Source organism: Mauremys reevesii, linkage group 3, assembly GCF_016161935.1.
Source record: "Mauremys reevesii isolate NIE-2019 linkage group 3, ASM1616193v1, whole genome shotgun sequence".
NCBI lineage: Eukaryota > Metazoa > Chordata > Testudines > Geoemydidae > Mauremys > Mauremys reevesii.
Window position 1 is genome coordinate 182498443 of NC_052625.1, and position 8439 is coordinate 182506881.

Here is an 8439-nt window from a genome sequence, read left to right on the forward strand (position 1 = left end):
AGAATTTTGTACAGACTGTCCAGAAGCCACAGTAAAAGAGGTAATGAAGGAAGGGTGTCTTGAACTTGCTGGGCTCAGGTTAAAAATGACATGGCCCAAGGAGTGCTCTTCCATAGGATGTCATCTCCAGGGCTGTGATCCTAATGGTGCACAGGAAACAGCTGATCCTAAGGATAAAGTACAAATGTTTGTAGCCTGGAACACATATCTAAGGAGGTAAACTACCTCAAGTTAGTTGGCAGCCAATTAACTCAAGGGAAAAACTTTAGTGTAGACATACCCTTAAAATGGCTACAGACGACACCACACTTGAGAGGCATAAGTTGATATTAATCAAACTTCCTGCCTATTTGGGGGAAATGAAGGGTTCCATGGAATTTCAGCATTTTGCCAATTGCTGGTGTTAAATGAAATGAGTCATCAGATATTAAGCCTTCACCATGACGTCAAGGAGGTGGGCAGTTCTGCTTTATGAACTGGTGCTTCAATATTTTAAACACTCTTTTAAAATAAAAGAAAATTCACTGTTTTTGATACAAGATTTAATTGGTGGAATTTTCCATTTGATACATCCTTATCAAGAGAGGTAATAAAGCAGCTTCATGAACATGCTGCATGGATACTGGGTTTAGTTCTGTTCAGTAAAATCCAAGCAATATGTGAGTAAAGGGAATCATCTGAAAAGGAAGACAGTGGTTCATGTAAGAATAGCTAACCCTGAATTACATTTCAAGGATATAGCATAATTGAAAAAACAAAGGAAATCTATATAGCTTCCTCTTATTCCCCTGAGAATAAATGAAGCATATTTACTAATCAATTTCAATAATTGAAAGCATCATATGTAACTGTGTTTACTGCTAAAGGCAATAGTTACCCTAATAAAACTGCCCTGTAGAAATTTAACTGCCTATTTTCCTCACAGCAGGGTGCTTCCCATGACTAAGTGATTGATATTAAATACAGGACAGGTAACAATATGAAAGGCTGCTTTAATTATTCTAAAGTAGTTATAAAATATCACAATTCCTGGAATAAAAGCTCTGGAAAACAGAATTTGTCACATTTTTCCTGCATAGTTAATATGTTTTTTTCTCATTTTAAATAGTGTTGTCTTCAGGGACTTCTGTGTGAACTTATTTAAAAAGTATTTTAATTCTGTTTTTGAAGAAAAGATCCCCAAACCACAGATTTACAGCCAAAATATGCCATCACTTACACTTTTGCAATGGGGGAAGGGAATGCCAGGTTTAACTGATGAATTTGGATCATATAATTTTTAACATCTGGATTTGAAGAATTTTTCATCTAAAGCAGATATTTTAATTTGTTTAATAACATTACAAAGCTTACAATAAATAAAATGTGAAATTAGATTGTTCAAATATATTCATAAACAGTTGCCTAATTGCAAATCATCTAACTTTCAGCAACAGTTTATATTTAACGTAGATGAAAAATGTTGACATTAATACTTCAAAGCAGCAAAGATGATACTCTGACAGCATGATTGGAAATGAGAGATCTACCAACAGCATACTGGTACCCATGCAACTGCTTTTTCATTTATTGTAGTCCAAGTATCGCGTCATCTCATGATATCTAGCTTACATTCCCAGAATGCTATTAAAATGCTATGACACATTTATGTGAAGGTGCAGTAAATTGCATAACAGTTAAATATTTGTGTAGTCTCTTCTCAGGACTCCCATCCATAGTTGAATGACTAGCATGTTAACATATCTAGTCTTTTTTCTGTCTGATACTTTGTCAAGAAAGATACTATGTGCACAAGAATTATACAGTAATTCTATATGTATGTGAAGACAGCATTTAAAAACAATGATCTGTACTGTATCTGGGTTAGTGCCATGGCTGGACTGAAACGGTGCTGAGTCTGACTCCACCAAAAGTATGTTTCCCTCACCAAAAGAGAAGCATCCCCACAACAGACAACTGACAGCATGTGTTATACAGCAACAGAACTCACATTCACTGTCCTATCCTTCTTTAGGGTCACACTAGGATAACCAGGGGCAGGCTCCTTGCCACCAAAGGCTCCCTGACTGCCATGTTTGGGGTGGCAAAAACCATAGAGCCACCTCAAACATGGCAGTCAGAGAGCCTTTGGCAGCATTTCTGCAGGAGGTCTGCCGGTCATGCGGATTCGGCGGTGGTTCTGCAGGTGATCTGCCGGGCCCGCGCCTTCAGTGTACCCGCTGCCGAATTACCGCCGAAGCCGCAGGACCAGCGGACCTCCCGCAGAAATGCCACCGAAGCCTCCCGACTGCCACCCTCATGACAACCAGCACACCGCCCCACTCCCCCGGCTTGCCGCCCCAAGCACGCGCTTGCTGCGCTGGTGCCTGGAGCCGCCCCTGACCAAGGGATTAAGGGGACCCTCACAAACCAAAGATTCAACTCTTCCTGCTCTGGCTGAAATAGAATGTGTGCTCTAATGCTCAATGGTTATTGCTATGAAGCTTCTTTTATGTCTCCTCCCCCTGGTCTCTCGAGGGCCCTGTTTACCATGCATATGTAAATTGAGGTAAACACATTCCTTTGTTTAGGTTTGGCCTGTTTAACAACATTAGGCTAGGCAGGGCTCTCAGGTTGTGAACGTGTGCAAGAAACATATGGGGGAATTCATATATTTACATATAATATTGTCACATACATTTCAAAATATTATTGACCAGTCAGTTATTAGTTTTCAAATGGTACCTCACAAGGCATATTTTGTACAAAGATTATTACAGTGGTATGTAAGGTGTGAATACAGAGGTGCTTTTGGTCACACAAGTTCATTGCATTGTTGTACTTCAATATTAACCGGAGAGAGATGACAAGAGCATGAATAATTGAGGCCTGTTCATCATCCAACAGGGTGGGATGGAGTCTTCTAAGCAACTAGAAATGGCATAAAGTGTTATCCATGGGTGCTGCCCTGTGAGAGGTTAGTATGGGTGCATTTTTTTTTCCTGCATCAATATCTGCCTTGGATGAAAGATGACTTCCAAGTTAGAGGAAGTGATGGACATTCTCCAGTGTCACTTCATTGATTTTGATAGATGGGGCATGCAATACCTCAGTTGGAGAGGGCTGATAGAGCACTTTAGTCTTCTTGATATTAAGAGTGAGACCAAGACATGCATAAGCATCAGCAAACACATTCAAGATATTGATATTGCAGATATTGATGCAGAAATTCAGCATTTCCTGAGCTGTGCCAGTGTAGCTTTTTCTCATTTACGGCATACAACATTCAAACAGACACCAAACTTCTTGTTTATAAAGCTGTTATTCTCCCAACACTGTTGTATGGGTCCAAAACTTGGACAACCTATAGACACCACTTGAACATCCTTGAAAGGCACCATCAACACTGCCTTCGTAGGATTCTGAAGATCAAATGGGAAGACAGGCACACCAATATTAGTATTCTGGAAGAGGCAAAGACCACCAGTATAGAGGCAATGATCATCCATCAGCAATTCCACTGGACTGGTCATGTTGTCCGGATGCCAGACCATCACCTCCCAGAACAGGTCCCTGTTCGCTCAGCTGAAAGAAGGGTACCATAATGTGGGTGGACAATGGAACCGTTATACGGACTTGCTGAAGGACAACCTAAAAAAATGTACTATAGACATTGATACTTGGGAGACACTTGCCCAGGATCACTTACAATGGAATGAAGTTCTACATGATGGTCACCTGCATTTTGAACTTGCTCGCCGACAAGCCGAAGAGGACAAGAGGCGCAGGAGGAAGGAGAGACTGGTCTTCAGTCATGGTCAACAGCCTCCTGCTGAGCCTGAAAACATCTGCCCACATTGTAATAGAACTTGTGGTTCAAGGACTGGCCTTATTAGCCACCTGAGGACCCATAACTCCCATAGAAGATGATCATACTTGGTAGTGGGTGTTTGCCCGTCATCATCATGGGTGCATGAGGAATCCAGGAGCAGTGCTAAACTACAGACTGAAATATCCCATTGTGGGTGTACACCTTCAACCAAAGTAGACTGCACCATAGTTGTATATTGTTCAGTACTTTCCTTTGCCAACTAGCATAACCTCAATTTTGTTTTGGATTCAGCTTCAACCAGTTATTCTTCATCCATTAGCTGATCTCATCCAAGTGGTGGGCTAGCTTGTTGGTAGTGATATGGTCATGGGTGGTAAAGGATAATTCTGATTCATTTCTTGGTGCATTGGGTATCAACTCTAAATACAATGGGACAGATCATCAGTGATTTTAAACTGGTGGAGCTACGCTGACATACATCAGCTGGAAATATGGCACAGGCTTTATATCCCAGGATCCTACTTAAACAGTGAAGAATGTCATTTTATATACAGCAATGCATACTTCTCTTAATTTTCACCTACCTTCTCCATTCCTTCCCAAACATAATACAAATATCTTGGTCCCTGACACAATTCTATTACATTGTGTAACCTAACCTTTTAAAGAATACATAACATCCTAATACCATTCTATCAGAATTAATTTGTCAGTCTTAATTACAACAGCCTTTTAGTGAGATTCCAGATTAGTACATTATGAAGATTTTTAAACTGCTTTGTGGGTTTTTAATGATAAAAGTTATTTTTAAAAAAGCCTTCAAACTTTGTGCAAATCTGAGGATTTATTTCCATTGGAAGCTGGCATATAGTGACAGTTTAACTAACTGTAACCTCCTGGGGTGAATCTATGAATGCAACATCCTAATATCTGACACAATATTCTGGAAGTCACCCAGTTGATGTACATTTATGGCTTCATAACACCAGTGTGCACTAAAAAGTTTCTAAATAATTCTAATGCTAATTCTAAAATCTATATTATGTTCCAAAACCTTTACATAACTGCACAGGTCAGCCAACACTATGACCAGCTGTCAACCTGTAACAGAATTTTTCTTTCTAGGATTGGTGATGGGCTTAGTCTTTTCTTATCTATATTCACTCCAACTGGTGATCCGATAAGGAAGAAAGAGGAAGCACAACTATGGGAAGAAAATGTTATAGAGGATTTTTTGTTACCAACAGATCCCTTTCATAATACAAAGTCAAGTCACTTGTATGGGATTACAAGGTTTTGGATCTTGATGTTCCTGATCATAACCCCTAAGAAATCCTGTTTCTAACAAGATTGTATTGGTTTTCCTGTGTTTATAATTAGTTGTCCAATTTTCTCTTGTTCTTTAAGGTCCAGTTCTGCCACACTGACTCTTGTTCAGGAGTATCTTTATCAGCAAACAGTCCCACTATGCTAGATGGAGCTGCTGGGCACAGCCCTGAGTAAGGTATGTTCTGTAAGCTGCATCACCCACCCTAGTAGCAGCTCCAGGCATCACTGTGACAAACTGGTTGGTTGGGAATTTTTCAACAAAACGTTGGGGTTTTTTTTTCAGAAGATTCCAATTTGAAACAAACTTGTTGTGGAAATATATTGGTTTCAATGAAAATGTCTCAGGAGGGAATTCAAAGAGACTCCAGAATAGCCAGTAGCCTAGTGGTTAGGGCTTTCACCAATGATGTCAGAGAACCAGGTTTAAGGGAGCAGAGACCAGAATCTGGGTCTTTCACATCCCAAGTGAGTGAGTTCATTAAAAGATATCTCACCCATCTTGTGTCTATAATATCCTGGGACCAACATGGCTGCCCCACCACTGCAAACAGCATAGATGTCCTATCAGATGGTTAATGGTGGTCTTTATTGTTGGTTTTCACTGCTATAATGTCCAATAAATACATAGATTTTTATCTAATCTGTACAGGATCTGACTATTATATTTGGGAAGATATTGCCCGGTGCTTTCAAAGGGAATTGCAAGAAAACATTCATTTTCAAGAAAACAAGTGATGGAGTTGTATGTGTAACACCATTTGTTTGCTTGTCATGGACACAGTGTTGTGGTCTGTGGATATACTAAATATACAAATGGCTAAAGATAACATACTGGCACAAAGTTATTCATGGACATGGAAGAGCGAGAAAAAGGAGCATATTTCAACCAACTCCTGAATGCTGAAGTCAAGGTCTGGTCATCACTCATTTTGCCTGTTCCTACAGTCCTTATCAATTCATTTTCCCATTGTCAATGGGCTCCCAGCTACCACACTGCAATATAAGAACCCAGAGAGTGCATTAGGCAGATTCAATAGATAATTGCCTATGGAAAAGATATCATCTGAAGGACTGGGCACATAAGTGGCTTTTAGTGATGGAAGTTCTTCATCCATGCATAGGTTTAGAAAAATTTCTGTACCGTAAGAGTAATTAGGGATCCAACCACCTTGCCATGTAACAGTGTGAAATAACTTCAATTTTTCAAAAATAAATAAGAAAAATCAATTTTACATTAATCAGAAGTTGATTCTTGCTGTAGATTAACTCTTGCTAGAACCAGTTTCTCTCTTTATCAGTAGCAGAAGAACCAGAAGTTCTTTCAGTAAAATTATATACAATGTTCTGAAGTTACGACAACACAAATGGTTTGAAATACAAAATAGATGAGTAAGTTATGAAATAAAAAAGCTCTCATGTAAAATACATAGGTTCTTAGTCATATTTTGATATCCCCCCTCCTTGTGCAGCAGTCCTTTTATTCTGTAATGAGCATTTTTGTGTTGAACTGCCTACCAAAAAATTGTCTACCACACAGTAAGACTTGTAGGTTAAATTAGTACTTCTGAAACCATGTGGAATTTAGTACCTGTCAATACCTTTATTCTCTGCTCCCTCTAGCAATAAATAAAGTTGTAAAAAGGAGTTTTCTTCCATTATGGCATGTTTGATGGCAGGCAGTATTGATGGCTCACAGAGAAAAACTATAATAAATGTAAAGTACATTTTTATGATTTAACTTATCCGCTCTGTGTCTAAAATGTCTGCATCTGACAGTGGTAAAATAGTACATGAAAACAACTTAAAAATCCTTTTGAGGTCATCTATTTCAACACCCTGCATGAGTATTCCCTCTAGACCAGTGGTTCTCAAACTAGGGCTGCCGCTTGTTCGGAGAAAGCCCTTGGCGGACCGGGCCAGTTTGTTTACCTGATGCGTATGCAGGTTTCTGCCGATTGCAGCTCCCACTGGCCACGGTTCGCCGCTCCAGGCCAATAAGGGCTGCAGGAAGTGGCGCGGGCCGAGGGACGTGCTGGCCGCCCTTCCTGCAGCTCCCATTGGCAAGGAATGGTGAACCATGGCCACTGGGAGCTGCAGGTGGCCATACAAATGTAAATTAACTGTCTGGCAGCTCACCAGTAAATTACCCTTATGTGCTACGTGTGTTCCACGGGCTGCAGGTTGCCCACCACTGCTCTAGATGGTCCTCTACCCTGCTCCCTGCATCTGTTTAAGATCATCTTTGATGACAATGTGTGTCCCTGTTAACTACTTCCCTTAAAAAGAGACAAAGAGTCCTGTGGCACCTTATAGACTAACAGACGTATTGAAGCATAAGCTTTCGTGGGTGAATACCCACTTTGTCACACGCAGGTGGTGGAAATTTCCAGAGGAAGGTATAAATATGCAGGCAAGAATCAGTCTAGAGATAACCAGGTTAGTTCAATCAGGGAGGATGAGACCCTCTTCTGCCAGTTGAGGTGTGAGCACCAAGAGAGGAGAAACTGCTTTTGTAGTTGGCTAGCCATTCGCAGTCTTTGTTTAATCCTGAGCATCCCCACAACAGACAACTGATGGTGTCAAATTTGCAAATGAACTGAAGCTCAGCAGTTTGTCTGAGAAGTCTGGTCCTAAAGTTTTTTTGCTGGAGGATGGCCACCTTAAGATCTGCTACTGTGTGGCCAGGGAGGTTGAAGTGTTCTCCTACAGGTTTTTGTATATTGCCATTCCTAATATCTGATTTGTGTCCATTTATCCTTTTCCGTAGGGACTGTCCAGTTTGGCCGATGTACATAGCGGAAGGGCATTGCTGGCATAAGATGGCATATATTACATTGGTGGATGTGCAGGTGAATGAACCGGTGATGGTGTGGCTGATCTGGTTAGGTCCTGTGATGGTGTTGCTGGTGTAGATATGTGGGCAGAGTTGGCATCGAGGTTTGTTGCATGGATTGGTTCCTGAGCTAGAGTTACTATGGTGCGGTGTGCCGTTACTGGTGAGAATATGAGACAATGGATCTTGTGGTGTGTCCGGGATGGAAGCTGAGGGACTTTGCAAATTTGCAGTGCTGCAGCAGGTGTGTGAAAACACACTCTCCAGCCTGCTGCAAATTGGCGCGCGGCGCAGCGCCAGTGTGGTGCCCTGGCCCCCCCCCGGAGCGCGCTACGCGCTGTACATCATTCCCAAAGCCTTAGTTAATCTGCTCCTTCCTGAATCCAAGATCTTTAACAGCAGGGTTCTCTTGACTCAGGTCCCTTCCCTAGAGTGAGGCATCTTGCTGCTTCTTGGGTAGAATCCT

General features: G+C 41.1%; 1 long non-coding RNA gene across 1 annotated transcript in view; it reads left to right on the forward strand.

Moving 5' to 3' along the window:
• LOC120401712 overlaps positions 1-6299 on the forward strand; it is a 28027-nt gene extending 21728 nt beyond the window's left edge. Inside the window, exons 2-3 of the long non-coding RNA XR_005596674.1 lie at positions 5219-5315; positions 5790-6299. This is a non-coding gene — a long non-coding RNA (uncharacterized LOC120401712). The remainder of the gene's footprint in view (positions 1-5218; positions 5316-5789) is intronic.
• The last annotated feature ends 2140 nt before the right edge of the window (positions 6300-8439 follow it).